The sequence below is a fragment of the Pleurodeles waltl genome, chromosome 7 (assembly GCF_031143425.1).
Source record: "Pleurodeles waltl isolate 20211129_DDA chromosome 7, aPleWal1.hap1.20221129, whole genome shotgun sequence".
Lineage (NCBI taxonomy): Eukaryota > Metazoa > Chordata > Amphibia > Caudata > Salamandridae > Pleurodeles > Pleurodeles waltl.
Genome location: NC_090446.1, coordinates 1,496,641,823 through 1,496,667,301, shown reverse-complemented (window position 1 = coordinate 1,496,667,301; position 25,479 = coordinate 1,496,641,823). Strand labels below are relative to the sequence as shown.

The following is a 25,479-nucleotide window of genomic DNA, read 5'->3' as shown; positions in this document are numbered from 1 at the left end:
CTGTTGTGGTGAAGAAATGAAAGCCACGGAATCACGTTTTGTCCGATTTAGAGGTTTAAGGCTCTGTCGAAATAAATAAACATAGGAATGGTGCAGCTGGCACCAGAGGAAAAACTTTTCAAAAATATATTTTGTATTTTATTTCCAAAGTGGGCAGCTGAGTAGAAAATAGTTTATTGAAGCATCTAAATTATTTTATTGGCCATACATGTACCAGAATGATGCCCTGCGCAATGCAAATCACCGTACTGGAAACTGCATCTCCCAAGCTGCAAGTGGTCCCTGGCGACTGGCATTTAGCCATTCGCCACAAAGCGTTGCAGTATGGGACTTGCAACATAGGGTTAAACGATCATTTGGCTTAAAGCATTCCAGTGTAAAACTGTTGGTTAAGCCGCCAGGACTGTCTGGAGGTTGGAAACATGTCAGGGGTGACAGAGGGATACTTGGCTACTACGGAAGGAATGAGGGAGCGGGGAACCACCCGGCAGCTACACACGCATCCTGGCGCAAGGCTTGGCCCAAGTACAAAACACGGTCTGAACGGACAGGCACAGATAACCAGAGAAGGTTCATCGCTGACCAGGCCGGCGTGAGTGGCCCGTTGACCCCCGAACATCAGCCACTTAAGTTGGAGCCAGGGAGCCTCAACCTTTGAACATCACGGCACCCTTAGAAGCACCCACCCCGTGCGCCAGGAGACAAGGGCACCCCAGTGCTCACGTGAGGCTCAATCCACACTCGTGCAACGAGCCTGCAACCTCCTGGACCCAAGACAGGCTTTCCAGCAGCAGTAAGTCTGAAGGCATGGACCAAAGGCAGAACATGCATCTACCAAGGATGCCCAGGCAGTTATCAAGGCCCAGGGCGGCTGCTAACATTTGAAAGTGGTGGGGCGAGCAAAGTGCCCCACCGCTTTCCAGAAGCCAAAAATAAAACAAGCATCATGCAACAAGCAAACTATATAACTACACTGACATGCATTATACTAACATTAAATGTTACTTACCTTTGGGCTGTGCATCCTCCTTGGTGTTCAGCAGTCTGTGGCTCCGAGCACTAGCCAAAGAGCAAACACGCCTAACCAATCCAGACGCTGCTCTCATGCTATTAGCAAACATGAATGGAGCAGGATGGCTGGATGCTCCTGGACGCCTGTACTTGCTCTCCACTAAGCTGTCTAACAACTCTGGTTGGAAAACTTCAAAGTGCGCATGTCATGCATGACGATGCAAGACAGGTGGCCCATCTGACATGCATACTTTGAAGTGTCTGGCCACTATTTCAGTTCTCCATGCTGCTAGGGAGCAGCAGATGACACCCCATTTGTCACTTGGCTCAGGCAGGCTGCACATCAGTAAAAAATAAAATTGCAATGAAATAAGTTCATTGCCATTTTACTTTTCACTTTTGCTATGTGTGGCTTGTGGTGTGGGGGAGGTGCGAGGAGGTGAGGCCTAGCGATGCTCCTCTGTTCTAATGAAGTAACTGCTGCTGTCAAGGCCTCAGATCTGCATGGCAGAGGACTGGCCACAAGTGATTCTAAGGTGGTACTGCAGGCGCAGTGGGAGGAAGCCTGATGTGTGGATATCATTTACACAGAATCTTACAGCGGGAGAAAGCCATGAGTCAGACCAAGAAGGTAGAGGCACCCACCTGGCGACAACCCTGCTGTGGGTGCTGAAGTTTCCACCATTGCAAATGATGGTTGTCTGGATGAGAGAAACCTAGATGCTCAGTTCCATTCAGAGGAACAGGTGTGGTACTGGGGGAGGGGGCACACAATCCCACTAGCTTCTTTCAGCAAGCAAAGTGACCCGGTGACCGTAGCAACCAGGTGGTGTTTAAGTGGCATGCCTTAACTTCAAGACAGCAAAGGCTGAGACGGCAAACAAAAGCTGTTGCTTTACTGTGCAGAGGAAAGATCTTGCAACCCAGCAAAGCGATAACAGCATTAAACGCACATTGTGATCCCCCAAATGAACACGGACATTAAAATTACATCAAGCCAGGCAAATTGAGTTAATTGTTGTATTTTCTGCAAGATTCATGTAAGCCCATGCACAAAGGATGACTAGTGTGGGCACAAAACATCCTTTGTGCTTAGGCACATCCTGCATGTCCCTAGGCCAAATGCTGACCCGCAAGGTTGAGGAGCAGTTCAATGCTCAAGCAGAGCAAAGTCTGACAGCATTGGAAGCACTAATCAAGGAAGAACCTGAAGACACTGCAGTCAAAATCAAATTCAAATCAAATCATTAACATTTATAAAGCGCGCTACTCACCCGTGCGGGTCTCGAGGCGCTGGGGGAAAAAAAAAAAGGGGGGGTTTATCGCTGCTCGAACAGCCAGGTCTTTAGGAGTCTCCAGAAAGCAGAGTGGTCCTGAGGCTGGTGGGGAGGGAGTTCCAGGTCTTGGCCGCCAGGAAGGAGAAAGATCTCCCACCCGCTGTGGAGCGGCGGATGCGAGGGACAGCAGCGAGTGCGAGGCCAGAGGAGCGGAGGAGGCGGGTGGGGACGTAGAAGCGGAGGCGTCTGTTGAGGTATTCCGGTCCCCTGTCGTGGAGGGCTTTGTGTGCGTGGGTGAGAAGTCGGAAGGTGATCCTTTTGCTGACTGGGAGCCAATGCAGGTGTCTCAGGTGTGCAGAGATGTGGCTGCTGCAGGGTATGTCGAGGATGAGGCGGGCCGAGGCGTTTTGAATGCGTTGCAGGCGATTTTGGAGTTTGGCTGTGGTCCCGGCGTAGAGGGTGTTGCCGTAGTCCAGGCGGCTCGTGACGAGGGCGTGGGTCACGGTTTTTCTGGTGTCGGCGGGGATCCAGCGGAAGATCTTGCTGAGCATGCGGAGGGTGAGGAAGCAGGCGGAGGACACGGCGTTGACTTGCTTGGTCATGGTGAGAAGAGGGTCCAAGATGAAGCCGAGGTTGCAGGTGTGGTCTGTGGGGGTCGGTGCGGTGCCGAGGGCCATGGGCCACCAGAAGTCATCCCAGGCGGACGGGGTGTTGCCGAGGATGAGGACTTCTGCCTTCAGTCAAGGCCGAAGCAGTTGAGGCAATCAGATAGAGGTGCAGCACCCCTGGAGCAGAGAAAATGCTCAAAACTGTTGATAAGAACGGTCACTATTGTTGATTAATGCAAGGACTGGAGTGGCAGGCATATGTTCAACCCAACCATTACAGCAGGGTATGTCATGGACGGAGACGCCAAGGACTGAGGAGGAGGCAGACCCTGGGCTGAGGACTGCGAATGATCACTGACTGGAACAGGAGGGAACACTCCAGACAAGGCACTTGGAGAGCAGATGCAGGACAATTTGTGGAAGAAGAGGAAAACATTTTACCAAATATCCTTTACCATGAAAAACGCAAAATCAAAAGGAACCAGCCAACATGCAGAGTCAAAGTATAATGATGGACTATTATGGCACTCCTCAACCCAGTGACTGTCCAGAGTCTCAGTAGTACTGGTATAGCTAAACCCATGCCCGAATCTTAATACTGGTAGCCAAATCCACACCCAAAACTCATTCAGGTGAACACGATAATATTTGCTTTCAGGGACACTAATTTGTTAATTAGTAGATACATTTTGAACCTAATGTCAATCAGGACACCATCACACAATCCAGTTTCATATCGGTCATCCCGCTATTCAGTTGCAGGACTATGGAAGAACTAGAGCTCATTCAATTTGCACAGGGTATCGACGTATACAAGGTCAATACAATACCGAAAGACTTCAGTCACCTGTTTCAGGAACTTAAGTTGCCCTGATCACACAAAGCAAACAATGTTGCCACATGTTGAAGCAGAGCTAGAGAAGCGTCAAATTCTAGGGGGCATTTATAGGTTTTGGGCCCACCTTTGTGGTTGTAACCAGCAAGCCAAAACAAGTAGGACCTATGAGGGTTTGTATTGACATAAGGCCCCCTAAAATGGAAATAAGACTAGAATGACACCCCACATCTACCCTAGACAACACTTAGTGATTTAAAAGGGGTTCACTGGTACTCTTAACTTTGATGAGGGGTGTCACTAGCTCATGCTGAATGAACAGAGTTGAAATATGGTTTTTTCAACCTTTGAGCTGAGATACCAGCAGCTGAACTAAGGTGTTTAAGATGCCAGAATAGACATTTGGGCTAGAAGGCATCCTAAATGTCAGTGATGTCACCCGCTTGCATCAAAAGTGTACATATACATTGCAGCTTGAAAAGTACAGGATCCCTGTATCATACTGGCCAGGGTGCAATAACCCAGCAGACGGTCAAGATATCCCCAGAGGGACAAAAGCACCAACAAATCCAATGAGGGGAACCAGAGATGTTTTTTTTAATTTTAACTAAAAATAACACAATGAAGCACAAAGTACACAGTGATGGATGGAATGCTTGAATTGTTCTCAGATACTAATAACTAAATCAAGGCTGCAACCAAGTCCATCATGATTTTGAACACCAGGTGACCTCAGTTTGGATCCAGCTATATGCAAATCGGCCTTGACCCTGCTCCAATGGCAATAACTTAACCCGAAATGCCAGGCCATCCCTGAACTGGAACACAAGCAACCCCGGGACAGTCAAACAGGCTGTGACACTAATGACAGTCCCACTGTGATTGGGGCCTGAGTGGCTGGTCAGAGAACAGAAGGGCCCTGCCCAAGTGCCAGCTAACATGCCTGTGACAGTGGAGGCCTCCGATGTGTGCCTCAAGTGTCATATGAAAAACCCCAGCAGACATGTCAAGCAGGATGTGACATTAAAGCTGCACTTGGCACTTTAGTTTCAAGGATCCTTCCACCCAGCGTCCCCTACATATTCCATCAGGTTCAGATGAATCATCTCTGTCCACGCAGGACATCCTGTTTGCTTCTGGGAGAAGTTCACATCACAGAGGAGCCACCGGCTGCAAGGTGACAGCTGGAAGGCACTGAAAGGCCTTACAAGCTCTAGGCAGGGCAAAGATAACTTTTAAAAAGTGACCTTTTCACACCGTTTAGAACAAATCTTACTACACTACTGAATTAGATTTTCAACCATTAAATACCTAGTTAGTCTTATTTCCGAGATGCAGGATTAGAATTTAATATTGCATCCAATTGTATTCCCATAGAACAGACAAACCTGCTACAGTGAAAACAGCTTTGAAGACATTTTCACTATAAGGAAATTTATGTTAACGTTTTACATGTCTTGTATTTGAATACAATGCACCCTGCCTTTATGGGTAATAAGGCCTACTCCAGGGTGCCTTATAAATATTTAAAAGAAGTTTTATGCCTGTTAAAAGGGTGTTTTTGACAGGTCGAATTTGCATTTTTATCCTGCACAGCCAGGCTACTGTCAGCAGTCCTGCTTGCACGGCCACTGCAGTAAATGGCACAATGAGTGCTGCAACCCACTAGTGGCATTTAAGTTACAGGCCCTGGGTATACTGTAGGCACCATATACTAGGGACTTTTAGTCAACTATGCCAGTCAGGAATATACACACATTTGACCATGTTAAAAGTAGGAGCACATTCACTTTGGGAATGTTACCCCTGCTAATCAGTGGAAGAGTTCTAGTGCCAGCAAACAATAGGGGCCAGCAGAAAGACCAAATTATTTGGGATGATCTTGCAGAAAGGGCAAATTTCCAACTAAAAAGATCTACTATTTGTGAGAAACACTTCATCCACGTTTCCCATGATGGAAGTGATCATGGCAGTTTTTGAACAGGTACACCCAATGATGGAGAAAATACTGAGGACCTTTTGGCTCTCCGAATTTGTTAAAACGGATTCCCCCCCCCCTTCCCACCATTCTATGGCTATATCAGAGTCCTGTACATTTGGGATAGGAGGATCTCATAAGACGGCCACAAGTGAATGGGGAGATCAAAAGCACAATGTGGACTCTTAAGATGAATATCACTGGCAGAAAAGGAACAATGGTGACTGGTGCAACCAGGTGACACGGTCAGTTGCAACCTCTCATTCTTTAACAGGTGGAAAGGGGAGTCAAGATGACAAAACCACAAAAGACTTGGCCGGATCAGAGCTTGGTGAGGTTTGATGTGAAGAGGTACCAGCTCCATCAACAGCTCATCACCCCAGCGAACCCAGGAAACCCGTCAGTGCCTCCTGTAAGCCAGCCAGCAAGAATCACCACAAATTCAGTTAGTGACACCTTTGGGGCAGTGGTGGTCCATACCACCTGAAGCCAGTTCAGATGCCATCCCAATAGCGGAGGGATTAAGCATGGTACAAATGAGGCTACAGAGACTATAAAGTTAACTGCCAATATGATGGTATATTGTGTTGGAAAGAAGCGTGGTGGGCCACCGGCATCTACACATGCATGTGCATACTGATGCCACATCAGCGTATTAAGTAATTTAAGCACATGGGCTCATATGACACTAGAAGGTTCGTGGAGTGTCCACATTTGGCATTTTCCCACACTACAACCAATATCACAAGATGTTGAGGAAGGGAACATAAAAATAAATAAAAAGAAACATACGCAGCAATGCATTCACTTTTAAAGGATCTCGAAGGCTTGCTTCTATAAAGCACTTTTCTGTTGCCACATTCGCTTGGCGCAGGACCCGCCAGTGGGTGTGTGAGCTCTTGCAGGTTGATTACTGGTTTCTTAACCCAAAATATGATGCGTTGTGTGCTGATCTTCAAATTACTGACTTCAGAGGCCTGGACTGGGCACATTATGCATGGGTGCAATGAGAAGCCAAGCGTTGCTGGAATTTATTAAAGCCCTAAGTCCCAATCTCACCATCTAGGGAGGTTGTGGTTCAAACATGGAAATATGAACACCGACAGAGCTACAGGCAGAAGAAAAAGACAGGCTGACCTCAGCAACATGCGGTGTCAGACACAGCAAGCTTTAGCGATTTGGGGTGGATAGATGTATTGAAATCCTTTGCAGTCTTTGTAGATATTTGAGCAGTCTTAAACCAAGATATGATACCCACACCTTATTCACCAGAATCATCTGTTAGTACAATTTGCAATCTGGGCTTGAGGAGAGGTGGTATGCCCTTTAGTACAAACTATATGCAGCTTTTAAACCCAAACACCTTTCACAGTCCACTTCTGTCACACCTTTCTATCTCGCAGGTGAGTAGAATTGGGCAGAATCAGCAGCTGGCCCCACTGTTCCACCTGCTACACCAGGGAGTTAAACGCTATGCATGCAATTGGGTTAAGTACTCGCATGGCACCCTTGACTGTCCCGCAGTGGTGGTTGAGGAGTGGCTGCATGGTTGAGGAGACCAACCTTGTGCCCTTGACTCCATTGGTGCCTGTTGCAGAGCAGTCGAAGCTTGTGTTGACTCCAGTGGTAGCTGTGGTTGAGCAATCACTGCTTGTGTCACCTAGTCTAGTGGCTGCTAAAGTTGAGCAGCCAAAGCCTGTGCCATTAATCCTCCAGTAGTGGCTATATTCAAGTAATGAAGGTTGTGTCCTTGACTCTCCAGTGGTAACTGTGGTTGAGCAATCAAGGCTTGTGTCCTTGACTCAAGTGGTAGCTATAGTAAAGCAGACGAAGCTTGTGCCCTTCAAGCACCCTCAACTGTCCACGGGTAGCTGTGGTTGAACAATCATGGCTTGTGTCACTGACACTACTGTAGCTGCAGTCAAATCAAGTGTCCTTGACACTTTTTAGTTAACTGGTTGGGCAATCAAGGCATGTCCTTTACTATCTAATGGTAGCTGCAGTTGAAAAGCTAAAGTGTCATTGACTCCCCAGAATTAGCTGTGGTCGATCAGTCAAGGGCTCAGTCTGACTCTTGAGATAGTCCAGGGTTTTTAACTCGGACAGCATGAAAATTAATCATACAAGCCAGTATCCAGTCAGGAGTATTTCTACATAAAAGCAATTTAAATTTTAAATTACTTACAGTCAAAACAAACCACAGGCCTCTAGGCATTTATCAAGGCAAAGTTGGAATGGCAGAAACTATCACTTGGTCCTATCAAGGGGCTGGGCATAGACTTGAGCAGTCAAATAGAGGAGCAGAGTAATAATACCAACTTAGTTTTCCTTTTTTGCTTGAGTACTGGAGCTTTTGCCTCAAACTGCAGCAGCCACTGTCGGTATATTTATTTGCCTCCATGGGTCTTGTATCTTGGTTGTTTTTTTCTGTTGCACTAAGTATTTCTATGAATCTGCTCAGTGTGATCTATTTACAAGCGGTTCTGATTCAGTGCAAATTTAGGCTTTTTCTAGGATGGTCAGCAAGGACAAAGTAGCAGCAAACTGCTAAAATAGCCAAGAAGTCCACATGTGTTTGGAAATCGAGCTGCGATGTGTCTTCAGACACCTTGAAACTACTAAGACCAGGAAGGAGCCCTTCAGCCACCACCCAAAGGGCCAGGGCATTCTCATATTCAGAAGGGATAACGCTTCCACAATTGACTATTGATGGGGAAGTTTAATTCACTCTTGCAGCATGGTTCATCAGACACCAGGCAAGATCATTGCTACTTGGCTACTCCTACCAGTAATGTTTCTATGGTCCAGGTACTTGAGCTTGCAATGCAAGATAGGTGTTCCACCAGTGGCAGCTTTTGGTCATCAGTCCTTCTGCTCTTGACCAGTAGGGCACATAAGTTAAGCCTGATTTTTGGATACTTCTGGCCTTGGAGAAGAGAACATTGATAAATTACAGAAATGCAGAGTCGCCTTTGAGTGCAGTGATTCCAAGTGCTGTCTTAAGTACATATTCAAAGTCTCTGATGAGGGACAGGTGTCTGACAAGAACCACAAGCTGTGTGGAGCTCAAAGTCGGTTTGGTCAACCAAGCTAGAATGAAGGGGAGAGGTCAACCCAGAAGCATCCAACTTCAGTCTATAAAGCTCTGTGCGGGGCACTCGAAATAGCCATCACCAAAATAACTGTGAAGAAAGAAGCCCAAAGTGGATTACTAGTCTGAGCATATTAACGACAAGAGTGTGAAATGTTCAGGAGCCTTCCTCAGTTTTAGCTCCAGTTTAGTAACGGTCATCTCCATGCCATGTCCAGTTCTCCATGCTCCTACCAAGTACAGTATGCTCAGATCTGGAGGCTCTCTCTAATGTGCTGGTTCCATGTCAAGAGCTCCTTGTATAGGTTATTGTATTCAGATCTAAAGACAAGTAACACTTCTCGCCCAGTATTGAAGATAACCATATTTGAAAGATTTTGGACCTCACACCTGGTGATGTGTGCAATGCTGGAGACTGACCACATCATACTGTGGGCAATGCTGGAAGCCTTTTCTGGCACATTGTGTCCTGTTGTAGATTTCTCATTTGGAGGATTTAGTGGTGTCTGGAGCAACATTTAAGTACTGCCCCAGCTCTGGGAGGTTCGTGGGGGGCATTTAAAAACATTAACTGTAAACATCTGAGAGGGGCATGACTACAGTGGAAGTGCTGTGTGAAGGGAATTTAATGGATTGTTACTAACATGAGGTTGTGGGGAATGAACAGGTTAGTGCATGGATGCGTGATAGCATGAAAGGATGAGCAATAGGGTAGACTGCGAATGAGGAAATTGGCCGAGTGAATGAGCAAAGTATTGAATGGGTGAGTTAGGGGGTGAGACAGTGGACACATTTACCAATAAGCAAGTGGGTTGATGCTGAAGTGTGTGTATTTACGAGCTGGTACGTGGTTGGGTGGATGCAAGCCAGTGGCTAGATGAGCAAGGAGGCAAGTGATTAGGTGGATGGGCGAGTGGATGGACCTGCGAGTACGTGGATGACCATGAAGGGTTAAATTCATGGAATAGGTGGATGGAGAATGTGTGGATGGGAACTTTATCAAGGTTACATGAAGGTCAGACTGTATGGACGGATTCATGCTTTGTACAAGAAATGTGAGAAAATGGAGGAGGGTTCAAATGCTAATGATCTGTTGGGGGGGGGGGATGGAATGAGTCTCATAGGATCAGATCTGTTACCTTATGTAATGCATTGGTGACCCCAGAAGTGTCCCTCAACTGGTCTCACAAATCATTGCTGGGAAACCCTAAGGACATCAGGTGGAGCGCGAATGCAGGAGGAGAAAAACTCATTACAAAATACAGTTTTCCATTTTCCTTCTGAAGAAGGAATTGGGTGGACATTTTTCAAACTTAATCTATGAAAACATTTCTGTAAGGGCTGATGACCCTTTGGGATCGGCTTTCACATATAGTCTACATAGCTGCAAAGGGACCTCCATGTCCTGGCCACCATTCAGCCAGGCCTGTTTTTGTGGGCCATGTACACTTGGCTGAAAATCTTAGCTCAAATAGGATGTGAATCGAATTTATATGAAACAAAATCTATATGCCATCTCCCATCATGTGGTACTTCAATCCACTGATAAAAGCATGCCTTGGGGGGTGGGGGGCAGGGGTGGTTCTGTGGTAGAAGACTCTTGGCCCTTTAAAGTAGATTCACATAGCCATAGTAACATTCCACTAGTCACAACATAATTCATTTGCAAATGGCTTCACACTAGTGAGTGGCCCTATGTGCAAAAGGGGACTCGTCCACCTTTCCTATCACCTCAGAAGGCGGCAGAGAACTACCAATTCTCTCCAACCAAACTACTAAGCCGAGAGCCCTACCAGTCCCCGAAGTTCTGTGGCACCTTGCCAGGGATAGAAGTGCAACTACAAACAGTAGGTACCTCTGCGACGAGAGGGGACTTGTGCCAAGATTAGGAGAGCCTTTCATGAGGTTGTATCATATACCTTAAACTAGCTGAAATCTGCCTCAGGTTCACCGCTAAATGCAAACCATTTCACCAAATGGATGGTTCACAGGCTTATAAATATGTCTCCCAGTTTTCCCTTTTTACTGATTTTTACAGATACATACAGAAAAAAAAAAAGTTTCCTGTCTATTTTTTAAAAACAGAAAAATAAATGGAATTGTGCTTGTGAGCGACTCTCCAGGCTGTCCATGAAATCGAAGCAACCAGCTAGGCAGCATGAGGAGTAAAAAAAAAAAAAAAAAAAAACACAAGATGAGATTTTCTTAAATACAGGCGTGTTAACATTTGTTTATACTTGTAATATTTGTGTAGTGTTATATTGAGCTGCTTAATTTGCTCAAACTGGATAGGCAGAGTACAAGTGCATGTTTATCATTTGAATAAATGTGGGAAATACAATTTTTATGACTATTCTCGAAATACAAAATAAAGATGGATTAATACCAATAAGATGGACAAAAAATAAATATGTCTAAATGCAGACAAACATTTGAAAAATAAACATAACACTGAGATCCAATTATAAAATACAATGCTGCTAACCCGGGTCCATGTTCTCCTTGGGGTGCACTGCGCTCCTCCAGCCCTAGAGGACAGAGTCAAATGGTAAGACTAAGGCCCTACCACCCTAGGTTGGAGGAGGTGACTAGGTGAACTGCTGCGTGTGTGCTGACTTAAGCAATGTCCTGGTACACTTTACAAGTGTAAGACTGGCACAGACCAGCCTTGACCAACAGCCTGCAGTTCCAGAAGAGCACTGCCACCAGACTCGTCCTGTGATCATTGGCAGATGCCTCCTAGCCCATGTAGGTTATGCCAGTTCCCAGCCTTGATCTAGGATCCCTGTATCGGCATGTTTCTTTACACCGGCAGATCAGTCCCAGGTATACCCTTTCCAAAATGCTTTGAATATAGGTCGGTTACTGAGAAACGTGCATTGATGACAATAAGCAGTGAACACAACACAAAGTGGGAAAATCAAATGGAGGCGTCTTCCCCGAGCCCTGGGGCAATTCATGGTTTTTGTGCAATATCCAAGATTGACACTGTCGCTTCGGGCCACAGATTCATTGCGCAACTGGATCATCAAGGCGCACGGTTTGTAGACTTGGCTCGCCAAGGGGAGCAACTGCGATTAGACCAGACTTGCACCAGAAGAGGTTTACAACTCAGTCACATTCTGAAAACTATGCAGTTAGCTGTAACATACAAAAGTATGTATATTTGCATATGGAGAAGTTGGATTTAAAGAAAATAAAAAAAAATAAAAAATTGTCTTATGTCTGCCATGAAGTGGCTGACCTCTGCCAAGGCTTCTGAGCAGCTCTGGGTACAGAGCTGGCAGTTCTGGTCTGAGCCAGTGCAGCAGAGCTTCCAGCAACTCGAGAGATGTATTCCTACCATACAGTGAGAGGACATGAAACATGCGGATCTCGAAAAGAAAAAAAAAAAAAAAAAAAGTTAAGACTTGCAATTTCCTTTGGTTCGTCCCAGGGTAACAGACCTGATCAAGACCAATTCTCCTCTCCCTCTTACACAGCCATTACCCAATTTAGTCCAGCCATACATAAATACTTCCACTCAGATACATAATGCAGGCAGATTCTCTCTAGTTTGACCCATCTTACCCACCCTGATCTACAGGCCCATCCCAGACATTCACATTCAACCTTTTTACTAAATGTGTTTGGACCTTTCTAATATATGGTTGCCTTTGCAAGTGTCCTGTCCTAACATAACTGCAATCCAGTAACCCCAAACATTAATTATTTTTCCTATGCCTACAGTGCTAGGACTACCAAGACAGAAAGGGCAAAATATAACAAAAAACAAAAGCCAGTTGTGACCCTGCCCTCTTTAAGACTACATCGGGTTTCCTCCCTTCAGATTCTCTGAAGTCCTAGAGCATCTGGGGTTGAACATAATCACTATGTCTGCCCTACCTACCTGCTCCGATCCACTGAGAATGGACCCTGTAGTATCCAGTTACATTACTTCTGCACTCCACATCTGCCCACCAGCCTTATCCTTTCTGATCCATCAATAGTCTTAGATAGTCCACCACTACCCCTCCCACAGTTCCCCTGGCTCTTGGCATGGCCCGCAGATGGTTCTCCTGCTAGTCAATGGTGTTTGATCCAGGTCTGAATGCTGTCATACCTCCTCCCATTGCACAACCACCAAAGTTGTCTTCGGTCCTCTCATACACAATCGTCATCTCCATGGACTTAGATCATGCTCTACTTTCATACCAGACTCTATACTCCAATCCGACTGTCTCCGATCAGGCACTGGGTGGTTCCACTGTCCCTCAAACCTAAAATCAGGAAAAAGGGAAATTGTGCTTGCATCTCCACCAAGGCTACTTCTGCTAGACCTAAAACCACTCCTTCTCTCTCAGTACATGACACAATGTTGCTTGCAACAGAATCTCATGAAAAAGCTATAGTGGCGAGTCTTTAGGTATCCTGAATTATGCCTTCCCTGCCCTTGACAAATTCACCCCTACGTCACTGTCCAACAGACGCGACAAATTTCCACAAGCAATAGGGCTCAGCCTACACATTTAGATTTGCATTTAAAGTAAATTCATGTTGGACCTTGACACCTTTTACCCGGCTTAAACTCTTCGCCACTCACCTCTAACCTTTGCACTTAGCAAACTCCTTCACTGTTCCCAACGAGACGTGCACAATCTGTTCCTTCTTACCCTCAGTCCACCTTCCTCACTCACCAAACTGTTAACCTCAGGACTACATGTTGTGCAACTTCCTTTAATATCACTCCCCTCTACTGGAAATCTCACTGACATACAAAGTCAATGCTGCCCTCTCTCCAGGAGCCTCCGGCACACACTGCAGTGCCTTCCATTGCGCTCAGTGGACATTAGCATCCCGGATGCTGGTCATTCAGCATACATTGTCTACTATAAGGAACACTCATTTACTCTTAAGCACAAGCATCAGAGTTTATATCCCAAAAAAGACTCTAAAGTTGGTGGCAGGGGGCAACTGGGAGTAGATTGAGCCACTACCTCCATAAATTCAAGTATTAAGCTCCCTATAACCGTTTAATATCCTATTAAATGGCCTGAAAACTGGGGAAGCCTAGCCCTCGGTGCCCTAGAACCATAATTAAGAAACTGAGTCCACCTTATTAACGTTCAGGGGTTAGTTAAAAACTTGCGTGCCCAATAGACCTTATGTTCAGTTCTTCAAAAGGTAGCTTGAAATCCTCCTAGAGAATAAGAAATAGTTGTAAATTAAAAAATAAAATGACTTCGAAAGCGCTCTGTAACTATCAACGACAATGTATTGCCAACGACTGTTCTACTGTATTATATTGTTATATTGCATGTGATCTTATATTGTATGATTGTGTACATGTCTCAATGTACACAAGGTGTAGTTTATACATTTAACTATCTGCAACGCTACACAGCTTCCCGGGCTGGTCCCACTATCACTTGTTTATATAGAGATTCATATCGCAGGTTTGTCATTTAAAAGTGCTATAAACCGGTGTAACTGTTAGTCTACTTCAAATTCTACTTCAAAGGATAGAGGCTCAGTCACCCTAGGCAGTATTTGAACAAGTGACTTGCAAGAATCTGAAAAAACAAGCCGGGAAACATAGGACCCAAGCCAGATCAGTCATAAAACAAATAACGCCTCCGAAGCAACAGAAGTTAGGGGTACAGGCATGCACTTTACCAATAGCCCAACAACACGAACATGAGGCGGATCTGATGACGGCTCCACGATGTGGGGAGGAGAAAGCCTCGGTTTGGGCACTAACGCCGACACCTGCCTCTCCGTGGTCATCGCCCCAGGCTCAATTACAAGATCAAACAGTAGCACCAACAACGCTGACCCCCCAGGGACCACGGTGCAGGAGAAACCGTTGGGTCTGGTGCAACTTTAGCCAGTAGGAATAGCGGCCCATTCACTGTAACTACTATCCCAGGGGCTCAGTATTCCTCCAAGGACCTTCGGATTCCACATGCAAGGCCCTCTCCGCAAACGTTATTGGCAAGATTCATAACAGATTGCACCCGCACGGAAGGGGCAAAGGAATACACCACGCTACATAGCACACAGATCAACTACCAAGAGCAGCAAATTGCCACCAGGAGGGCACAACTATTCCAGCCCAGAGTCAGCTTATATCACTGCCTCAGCGAACAGAGCATGCTCTCTACTCAGTGGTTAACGCAATTCATCACGTCTCCACTAGCAGAGATCCCACTCACTGGGTTAGCTCGGAAGCACGACCAGTGGGTCAAGCTAAATCAGATCCTGTAGAGCAGGGTTCTCTGGACCGGATGTTTATTCCACATTATACCTCAAAAGGTCACATAGATATTCTAAATAGAGGGAACTTATTGCTTCGATTTACTCATATTCCTTCCCTCTGGCACATCACCTCAGAAGACATGGAATGGGTAAGGTTTGAGACCCCTGCACTGAATACAAAAAACAAGAGCACAAAAACAGAGGTGTCAACTATTCCAAATCTTCGTCACAACTTAAAGTTTGTCAGCCCAACAGGTGCAAAGGGTCAATCAGAATGGGAGCCTCCTTCCCCCGTCATTCAAGGGTGGCTCTACCATCGATTACATCTACCTATCGGAAAAGCTCAAGCAGAGCGTTAGCCACTTTGAAATCACTGAGAGGGTGGAGAGTGACCACAATCCACTGAAATGCATAATTGAACTTCAAGCTCAAGCAGCCGAACAGCAGGTAGTGGTAGGGGCTTCAATGGGCACAGAGCAAGTACATCTGGTGAGAAGAATCAAATGGAGACCTGAAGATGCTTCTAAGATAAACCTATGGTGAAGAGCCCTGCACTGGGTACTAACAGCACCCCTAGAATGGTGGATGAAGTCGATGTGTGATCTACACACACTGTTGCTGGGTAACGCTTGGTGTTACCAAGTCACTCACCCAGTCCGGAGAAGCACAACAATAAACAAGGACAACAATTTCCTCGAAAAAAGGCGGGCACTCTACAAAGCCCTATGCAGACATAAGCAAAAGCCCACATCGGACACAGCGGTGCATGTATCAAACAGCAGAAGTTCCCTTAAGAAACTGATATGGGAGCACAAGGGGGAAAAATATACGAAGGAATGGGGTATCCTATTCCAGTTCCTTAAAGACCCAAATCATGCCTGTTTCTGGGACTATGTAAATAAGCTAAGCAATGACGATAAGTCAAGAGAGAACAGTGTATCAGAGTCTGCATGGGTCTCGCATGTAATAACTTTGTATATGAACACCAACCCAGTATCAACTTTTGCCAGCAGCAGCCGGGGCAGTGTTTAGTGCCCTCTGACCCATCAAAGCGACAAGCTCTCGCCTACAGCTTTGACTACCTTTTCCATGAGTATGACAGAACGTCATAAAAAGGACTAGGAAGGACAGGGCACTAGAACCAAACGGTCTACCTGATACACTGTTCAAATGTGCCCCATCGGACTGCACAGAGAAGCTTACAGACCTTTTTAATAACGTGTAGTACCCGACTACAGTTCAAGTCCTAAAGAGATTCTACACTGTGTCCAATTTATAAGAAGGGGGACCGCTCTCTAGCAACAAACTATCGACTAATTGCCTTCCTGGATGTGGAGGCTAAAATGTACGCCCGACTGCTGTTGGATTACCTTGAAGCTTGGGTAGAAGAGCGCCAAATCCTGCCATACTTTCAATCTGGCTTCAGAGCAGGGGCCTCAACAGTGGATAACATCGTGGAACTTACATACTTATAGCATCAGGCAGTCAACTTCAGTCGTCAGCCGCTATTTTGCAGTTTTGTTGACTAAAGCGCAGCCTTCGACAGGGTGGACCGTGATACCCTGTGGAAGAAGCTGTCACTATGGGGCATTCCTACACACCTCTTAAAAGCCATCATTTCACTCTACTCCAGTACCTGGGTCTGGGTCCACACCGGGCCAGTGTTACTATCACAGAAAATAGAAACGAACAGAGGCCTAAAGCAGGGGTGTGTTTTGGCCCCCCTACTGTTTAATTTGTACACTACAGATTTGGAGAAATACTTGAAAGCTAACAGTTTGGTCTTACCGAAGTTGGGCCCCACAAAACTCCAAATTATCCAATATGCAGATGATATTGTGATAATGGACTGAACGAAAACTTGGCTACAGCGAGCGTTAAATGCCCTGAATATTTTTAACAAGGCCAACCAGTTGCAGGTCAATCAAGAAAAGACCAAAGTCCTTATATTCGGAAGGTTCAAAAACAAAAAAAATCACAACCAGGCAATTGGGTAGTCAGATCATCTGCACAGCCAGAAGATACAACTACTTGGGGGTATGGTTTACAGAAAACAGTAGTGGCACAGAAAAACACAATCAGACACAAGGCTGCTGTCATCGCATACAAGCTTGCCAAATTGAATAAACAACTCAGCAGCACCTCATCGGCACCAATATTGAGAGTAACCAAGGCGATATTACTACCCGCTCTGCAATATGGTTACCTGGCATTTCCGGGGTCCTTGGAATCCATTACAGAACAGGCCCATTGCAGAGCATATTTAAAAATTCTACAACCAAAGTATACAAATCACACCAGACTTAGATTGGAAATGGGCCTAAAGTCACAACAGATAGACTGCCAAGCGGCAATCTTGAAATATTACATCAGTCTCAGGAAGGCCAACTGGTTTACGTTTAAACATCACCTCAGAACGATATTCGAGACCCCTGGCAATACATGGCAGACGCAAGTAAGGCACACAAGACTTTCGAAATGGGAGATTCCATCCAGCTATCACTTATTGACTTACTCTGTCTGTAAAACATTGATTAACAAAAGAGCAAAGGAACTCTTTTGAGAGTGATTTATCGTCAACTAAATCACTCACAACTGTGCCTGCGCTAAACAATTCTTATCTGGTTGGAGCACCTCAACCATACCGCCTAGCAGCAGTAAACACTGGCATCTGGCACCAAATTCTTTACATGCAAACAGTAGTCCTCCCAATTAAGGACTTTAATCCTTCTTGGTCCATACACACTGAAAAAGTGCCTGCAGGCTCTGCTCTTACCCCAGAGAAACCTGGCTACACCTGCTATGCTGCTGTCCTTATTTAGCAGCTGAAAGACGACAACTAATAACACCACTGGCGTGGGCCCAGGGAGCACAGTCCTGTATGGAGGTATCTAATATTTGCTTTTCACACTCCGCACCCAGGGCTCTGGCAGAATATGCAAAGTATGTGACAGCTCTCAGGAGGCTGCTAGCTCAGGCAGCCAAATAGATAGAGCACATGAGGGCTCTAACCGCGTGTAAGCATTCTCTTGTTGCAAACGAGACTTTTTAAAAAAATGTTACTGCTTTAATTTTTTTTTTTAACTTGTATTTGTAATGGTTTCAATTAACTGATCAATAAATTGAACATGACAAGTGACTTGCAGCAGTAAAGTATTGAACCCACCGGGCCACCTCGCCGTCATTGATTCTTGGGCAGCAGATCTTGTAAACATTTTGTTCTTTGGAAAATAAGCCAAGTGGGGATCAAAAACCAGGTGACCTAAAAATTGCAACAGGAACCTCTCTAAAGTCCTAAAAGAGCAACCAGGGTGCCAAAGAGCAATTAAACAAAGGGTGCCCATAGCTACTAGTAGTTGGTGTCCACAAAGGACCCTTCAGGGTAAGGTAATACAGGGCCATACTCCGCTCAGGTCAATAGAAGGTGAGGGTCAGCTGGACATGTACGAGCACCCACAATGGCCTTCTAGAGGATACAAAATCCAAGGTCCCAGCGTCCCTGAACTGGTTCAGTCTAAATTTTTGATTTGGGGCAGGTGGGGGCAAACCAGAGTTTACCAGGTAGAACTGGAAATTCTCTCCCAGCCCTTTCCCAAGTATAAACCTGGCTTTCACTGTAGACAGGCGATGCATGGCATTAGAGGCAGGGCTGAGAGATAGATGGAGCCCCTTCAGTACACTACTCTAGACGACAATAGACATGGAACTGGGGAACCAGGTTCGAATCCAGGCTTCAAATCAACATCCCAAGATTCTGACATGTCACTACCTTCCTGTGCCAAAAATTCTCAAAAAGTCTAACGCCGGGTCCTCATTTTAACACGTTCTCATGTAAAGCACTCTTAAGCCCTTGGGTCAAGCTTGCACTATACAAAACTGCAAAATAAAATATGTCAGTCGAAAGGAAAGAAAAAGAACAAGGCAAAGGATTCTGTAACATTATTAGAAAAGTTACAAAAGAGGATGTGGCGTATGGCCAGGGCTGCCAACAATGGAACTGGAGAACCAGGTTTGAGTCTCGCCAGACGCTCAACACCCTGTGATTCTGGGCAAAACACTTAATCTCTGTGTGCACAAGACAAACTGAATGTGTCCTTGTGTAATGTAGCTGGTGATCGTGTGAAGCGTCCCAATGCTTTCTGGTCGAGTTTGCACTATATAAAACTGCAACAAAAAAACAAAAAAGCTACAAAATGGAGATTAAGGTTGACAAAGCCACTGAGGAGACCGAATTGTCCATGGCAGAGTTGCACACCTGAATTCAGCTCAGCTAGGTTAGCAAAAGTCAGGTTTCCTGGAGATTGCAGCACTGGTCTTTCCATCTCACACCGTCTCCTTCATTGAGTGTTTGAGTACCTTGAACATTTTACTAACTGAGGCTGTCTATGTACAGACAAAGTGCACAGGAGTCTTATGGCCTCCATGTCTATGGGCCTATGTTTAAGCCTCCACTGTGGAGATGAGAGAGGGGGGTTGGACAGTCTCCCAGTGAGGGATAGGGACAGGACAAAGGGATCTGTTCCATGAGCCTCACCCCCTTGCAGAACCTGGCAGCCACTTCCAGGCACAGCTAATTGACAGGTGCCACCATTCTGAGGTGGCCAGCAAATCAGGAGGACCTGGTGCGATTCCATAGCGCACCCCCCCCCCCCCCAAAATCAGGGCAGTGAGACAGAAATAATGACCGTTTCAACCTCCTCTCTAGCCAGGTCCACCGGCTTCATCCTGTTCTTGTTTGGAAGAGGGGGGAATGCCGAGCACCTCCAGTCCCTGCTTCAGAGACAACACTGAAGTGCAGATTAGAGGACTGTTAATCATCCTTGACTGTCTAACCCACTCAGTGAAGAGGATCCGGGGGGTGGGAGTGGATTGATATCCCCATACAATGCTCCATCAGAAGCCCATGAGGAGGAATGGTTGGGTTGGGGACAGAAGCAGAGAGCTACGCAATCTTATACCCACCTGCTTTTTTGTAGATGGGGTAAGGCGGCCCTGGGCCAGCTGAACCTGCCTGCAATCCAAGCAGAAAGAAGTCTGCCTGCCACGGATCTTTCCTTACTATGGCAAGCAGTATGTGTTATTTCCATAGTAGAAGCCCAGCCAAAAGGCATGGGAGTGCTATACCGGGGTCATGGGTGGGCATACGATTAACAAGTCTAAGGAAGGTTTGTAGGATTCTGGGTGTTGACATGAACAGCTACTGCACTGTGATGTGTCCTTTAGAGAGATGAGCCTTCAACTATTTTCTAAACTGTAGTAGTGTTGAGGCGGCCCTGATGGACACAGGAATGTTATCCTAGATCCTGGCTACAAAGATGTAAAAGAAATAGTCTGATGAAAGATGAAAACCTGTGAGAGGAGGGAGCAGAAGACTAAGAAAGGCAAGTAAGAGGAGTTTGCGAGGGAGAGGAAATATTGAGTAGAGGTTGTGTGTTGGGGAATGCATTTCCATGGGAAGAGGGAGTGAGGTTTTGTAAGAAAAGAGGAGTGGATGAGAGACGAGATCTCATAAGGATGTGAGAGATTGAAAAATGTGTGAAAAGTTGTGAGGGAGGATGGTCAGATACTCACTAGAGAATGGGTTTATGTGATGTGCAAGAACAGAGTGAGAAAGAGGGCTAGAGTGTTGTAGGAAATTAGGGTGAGCGAATAAAAATCCGCAGGTGGGAGGAGGTAGTATGAGGTAGAGAAAGGGATATGAAGGGTAACTAGGGTGTGAGGAGTACATCTTAATGAGCAGGATCAAGTATGGGAAAGTTCAAGGAGAGGTGTGAAGAGACCTGTGAAAGCTTGAGGGCGAGGACCTTTTTAGAGAAGAGCGTACTTAAGAAAGCCTTCAGTGCCACCAGTAGGAGATTTATCACTAGTATTAACACCAATGGTAGCACCATTGCCAAAGGGTGTGGCTGACAAAAATGTGCCTTCACCTTGGGTGGTGAAAAATATTGCACTGGCACTAGGTGATGAAGAGGGTGACAGAAGTAAAAGATGGAGTAAGAGACAAGGTGGTGAGAGATGAGTGAATGGGACAATGAGGAGAGTGGCCAGGCATAAGATTGTAGAAGAGAGGACCGCATGACAGGCAGGATTAAACCAAGAGTGGGAGGAACATTAGGTCGAGAGAAGGTTAAAAGAAATAAAGGTCAGGCAGAGGGGTTAGCTATACTGTGAAACAGGGGCGTGGGGGTGCAACCACCAGAACAAGCAATGTATATGGATATCAAGGAGGTGCATTTTTGGCTTTGCCCTGTGAAATATTTGTTCTTTAAACTGCTTTACTGCAATATTACAGTATTCCCTCGCCATTGTGCTTTAACACCATGAATAGAGAAAGCCTCTGAATAGGTACTGGAGAACCAAGACCTGCAAGATCTAAGATTCAGCGACAATTGTGCAAAAACCAAAAAGGTCCAAGTTTAAAGTGCTAATGCATGCAGCTCTGACACAATCGAGCCAGACACATGGGATGGAACTAGCAGGAGCCGAGAGGAGGCTACAGTTTAAGTTAGTCAGTTTTAATGCGCGAACTAAGTGGAGGCAGAATAGTAAACTCAAATAGCTAATAGCACTAGGTGAGATGAATACTAGTCTTGGGTTGAGCCAAGATGTGACTGAAAATGTCAAGCCAATGACTGAAAGAGGCTGGTCTTACAAAGCCAATGGTTAAGAGGGGCAGACCCAAAACCTACTCAATGTATTTTGTTAGGGATGGGGTTGTTTGACAGCTGCACTGTCAAAACCCAGGCCCCAAAACCCTCTGAAAAATAAAATACTTTTTCCGAAGTTGCCCTGACTTGCTCTTCATAACAAGGGTGGTGGCCGATTCCAATAGTTTCCTCAAGTTGCCTAAAATTAGGCAAGCTAGTTTAATGTTGACTGCGGTCCTGGGAGATTGAGTCGCTGACGTTTCTTTAGTTGAAAACGTGGCTATTGAAAAAAGCATTCACTGACCCAGAAGAAACTGGACTGAATTCAATCAAATAATTTCTTAAGCGCACTACTCAGGGTCTCAAGGTGCTGGGAGGGCGAGGGTTGCCGGTTACCACTCAAAAAGCCCTGGTTTAAGATGCTTTCTGAAGGTTAGGAGGTCCTGGGTCTTGCGTGCGTTGGTGGGGGGGGGGGGGGGGAGTTCAAGGTCTTGGCAGTGAGGTGGGAGAAGGATCTGCTGCCAGAGGTGGTGCGTTGGATGCGGGGAATGTAGCAGGAAGTTTACTCGTTCGTTGAGGTAGACCGGTCCAGTGTCGTGGAGGGCTTTGTGAGCATGGCGAGGCCTTTGAAAATGATCCTTTTGTTGATAGGCAGGCAGTGTAAGGATCTGAGGTGGGTGGATGTGTTCGTGGCGAGGGAGGTTGAAGAGACATGCGGCTGTGTTCTGGATTCGCTGGAGTTTTCTTTGAAGCTTGGCTGTGGTCCCTGCATAGAGGGCGTTGCCGTAGTCCAGTCTGCCGCTACTGAGGGCGTTTGTGACTGTTCTTGTTTCTAAAGGAATCCATTTGAAAGTCTTGCATAGCAGGCAAAGGGTGTTGAAGCAGGAGGATGATATGGTGTTGATTTGCTGGGTCATGGAGAGAGAGGAGTCTAGAACGATGCCAAGGTTGCGTGCGTGGCTGGTGGGCCACCAGGAGTCGTTCCATGCGGTCTTGTTGGGGCCGAAGATGATGATCTCTTTTGTTTGAGTTTAATTTGAGGTGGCTTGTGGTCATCCATTTGGCGATGTCGAGGAGTCAGGCGTGCAGGTTAATCTTGGCGGTGGCTGGGTTCCTGGTGAGGGAGATGAGCTGGGTGTCGTCTGCGTATGAGATGGTGATGCCGTGGGGGCGGTGGACGTTGGCGCGAGGAGCCATGTAGATGTTGAAGAGGGTGAGGCCGAGGGAGGATCCTTGGGAGACCCCACAGATCTTGGTAGCTGTAGACTAGAAAGGAGGGAGGCGAACTCTTTGGGTTCTTTCGGTGACGTCATTACTCATTTGGATTGGCGCCTCAAGAACACGGATTGTGCATTCTTACAAATGTTATTTAACATTGTCTCCAAATGATATCTGCAGCCACAATGAGTGATTCTGCTATGGTATGATAATAATGGTATCTGCCTGTACAGACATCAATCCCAATGAAAAACCTACACATGTTTTGAATGTCACTACATTTTAGTTCCAGTTCCATGAATGCTCATGGCCTGCGTGAGAAATGCAAGTTTTTGAGTAACTTTGCCTTCATCATTAGCAGCACAATTATATATAGATGCATATGATGCGCAAAGACTGGAAAGTGCCACACATTTACAATGTTATGTCACTTTAACATTTGTGATCTATTGTGTGCCTCACAATCTAATTTAGGATATAAGACATTTTTTTATACCTGTTTATGAGGAACTTCATTTTTAATAAAGTGCATTCATGTCTGTTTTGATGGGTAATTCACCCAAAATAAACCTTGACAGATTGATATAGTTGGTTGAGCTGCGCACACGATTAAGGAATTAAACAGGTTTTTAAAACAACCACCAAATGGTAAAATGTTAAGCTTCAAACAGGAGAGCTCTTCACCCCCTCAGAAGGGGCATTATTTGATATTAGAACGAGTTAAGGGCATTGGTTTGCCGTGGGGGCATAGAGAAGGCCAACAACAGGGGCAGACTCAAGGTGCGTGGTGAGAAAGCCATGGGATAACCAATGTCTAAACCAAAATAGCTACTTGTCCCGGATTTCATGCTGTTAGCAAAAGAAAGGCTAGAGCTGCTTTCATGCCAGACGTCTACACATCTTGCCTCCTGTACAGCAAACCATCACACAGTGGCAGATGCTGGCAACAGAAAGTGGTGGGGCAGTGCAGGGAGGAAACAAACCTAACCACTTAGCTGCCACCTACCTCAGTGGTCTTCTGCTCCTGGCAGCCACACAACACAGGCTCTCAGACTTCCCCACCCAATCCAGATGCTGCTCTCATGCTATTACCCAGCATGAGAACAGCACTGGGATTGGCTTGAGCAGGCTGGTTAAATGCTCGTTGAGGGACAGGGTACCTGTGCCTGTTCTCAACACGGCTGTACAACACAGCAGGGTTGGAGGAATGCAAGTGCGCATGTTGGTTTGGCCAGCCTAAGACAAACGGGCAATCAGACATGCGCACTTACAATGCCCACCATTCCTCCCTGCCATGGCCTGGACGCACCCCTCCCTACACTCGCATGGCTCAGTCAGCAAAATAAAAATAAAATGGTTTATCATCACTTTATTTTTTATTTGCTGGTGCAGGGGGTGGGGCGAAGCTCCTCCGCTATTACGGGCAGTTACAGGCCCTGAAACGGACAGGCCACATTCTTTAGAGCCATCATCTGTGACAGTAGCAAGCAGACCTGCCAACTCACCATGCCACTCTGTCCCGCGATTTTGTTTCCTCACTTCACATGGTCATCCGGCGAGGCGCTGAAGGTGGCAAGGTGGCACAGGAAACTAGTCAGAAAGCACTATACAAAGTGGCTGTCCAGCTCGTTTTTTGGTAACTCTGAGCAGTCCTGTCCTTTAAGAAGTGTGAAAACACCCCAGGACATCGGCAACATCCTCAACCACCCTTTGGTTCTTTTTTTGGACAGGGAGTCTGGTGGGTTGGTTAGGGGCAGAGTGCCTGTTAGTTAGCCCTCTGCACCATGCCCTGCCCCTTTACACACGGTGAAAATAAAAAATAAAGTATAATTTGGCAGGTCTGAGCAAGTGGGAACAGATTGTGCATCAAACACGTCTACACTCCTCTTGAACAAAGGTGCTTTCGAACAATCCTAATTGCCGTTCACAATGAGGGCCCCACTGGGCGCGCGCCGCAGGATCTGAACCCCCTGAAATGACGTCAGCAGTAGAGCGTCTGCTGCCGGCCATAGTCTTGGCGGAGCACGAGCTTTCCAGGTAATCCACGACCCGCACCTTAAGGCGCCTCGCTCAAGAACGTTTTGCAGTAGGTTTAGGAACTATTTGCATTAAAAAAAAAAAGTAACAGCGATCCCAGTAGTTAGCCACCGTCCACGAGCTCTGGTGAATGGTTAGCATTTTCTTTGCTGCTTGCAACAAGGCGAAAAACCATGTACTTCCTACCAAATAGTTTCAAAACAAGTGGCATAAGCCAGAGAGGAAACTACAACGCAAAAAAAAATAAAAGTAGGTCTGAATAATAAACATTTAGCCCAACAGCCCCCTCTTGAGGCTAGTTTATGAATCCACCCTAAATTAGTATGCATAACTTTAGTTATGCAATGTTCCAGACAACGTCAGACAGATAATCATACTTTTCGTGTAATTATAAGTGACCAATGACTGAGTGACTTTCTCGCGAGCAAAATCAAGTAATGAAGATGAGGGAAATATGAATATCAGAAATTACACCCATTTGAGCAAGAAAAAACTAACAAGATCTTAAAACTGTTGCAAAGCACCAGAAATGGAAGGGCA

At 46.0% G+C, this 25,479-nt stretch overlaps 1 protein-coding gene across 3 annotated transcripts in view; it reads right to left on the bottom strand.

The window, feature by feature from the left end:
- The window catches only part of LOC138246571 (protein BTG3-like), a 63,497-nt gene that overhangs the window by 3,863 nt on the left and 34,155 nt on the right, over positions 1–25,479 (bottom strand). The gene's annotated exons all lie outside the window — the stretch shown is intronic.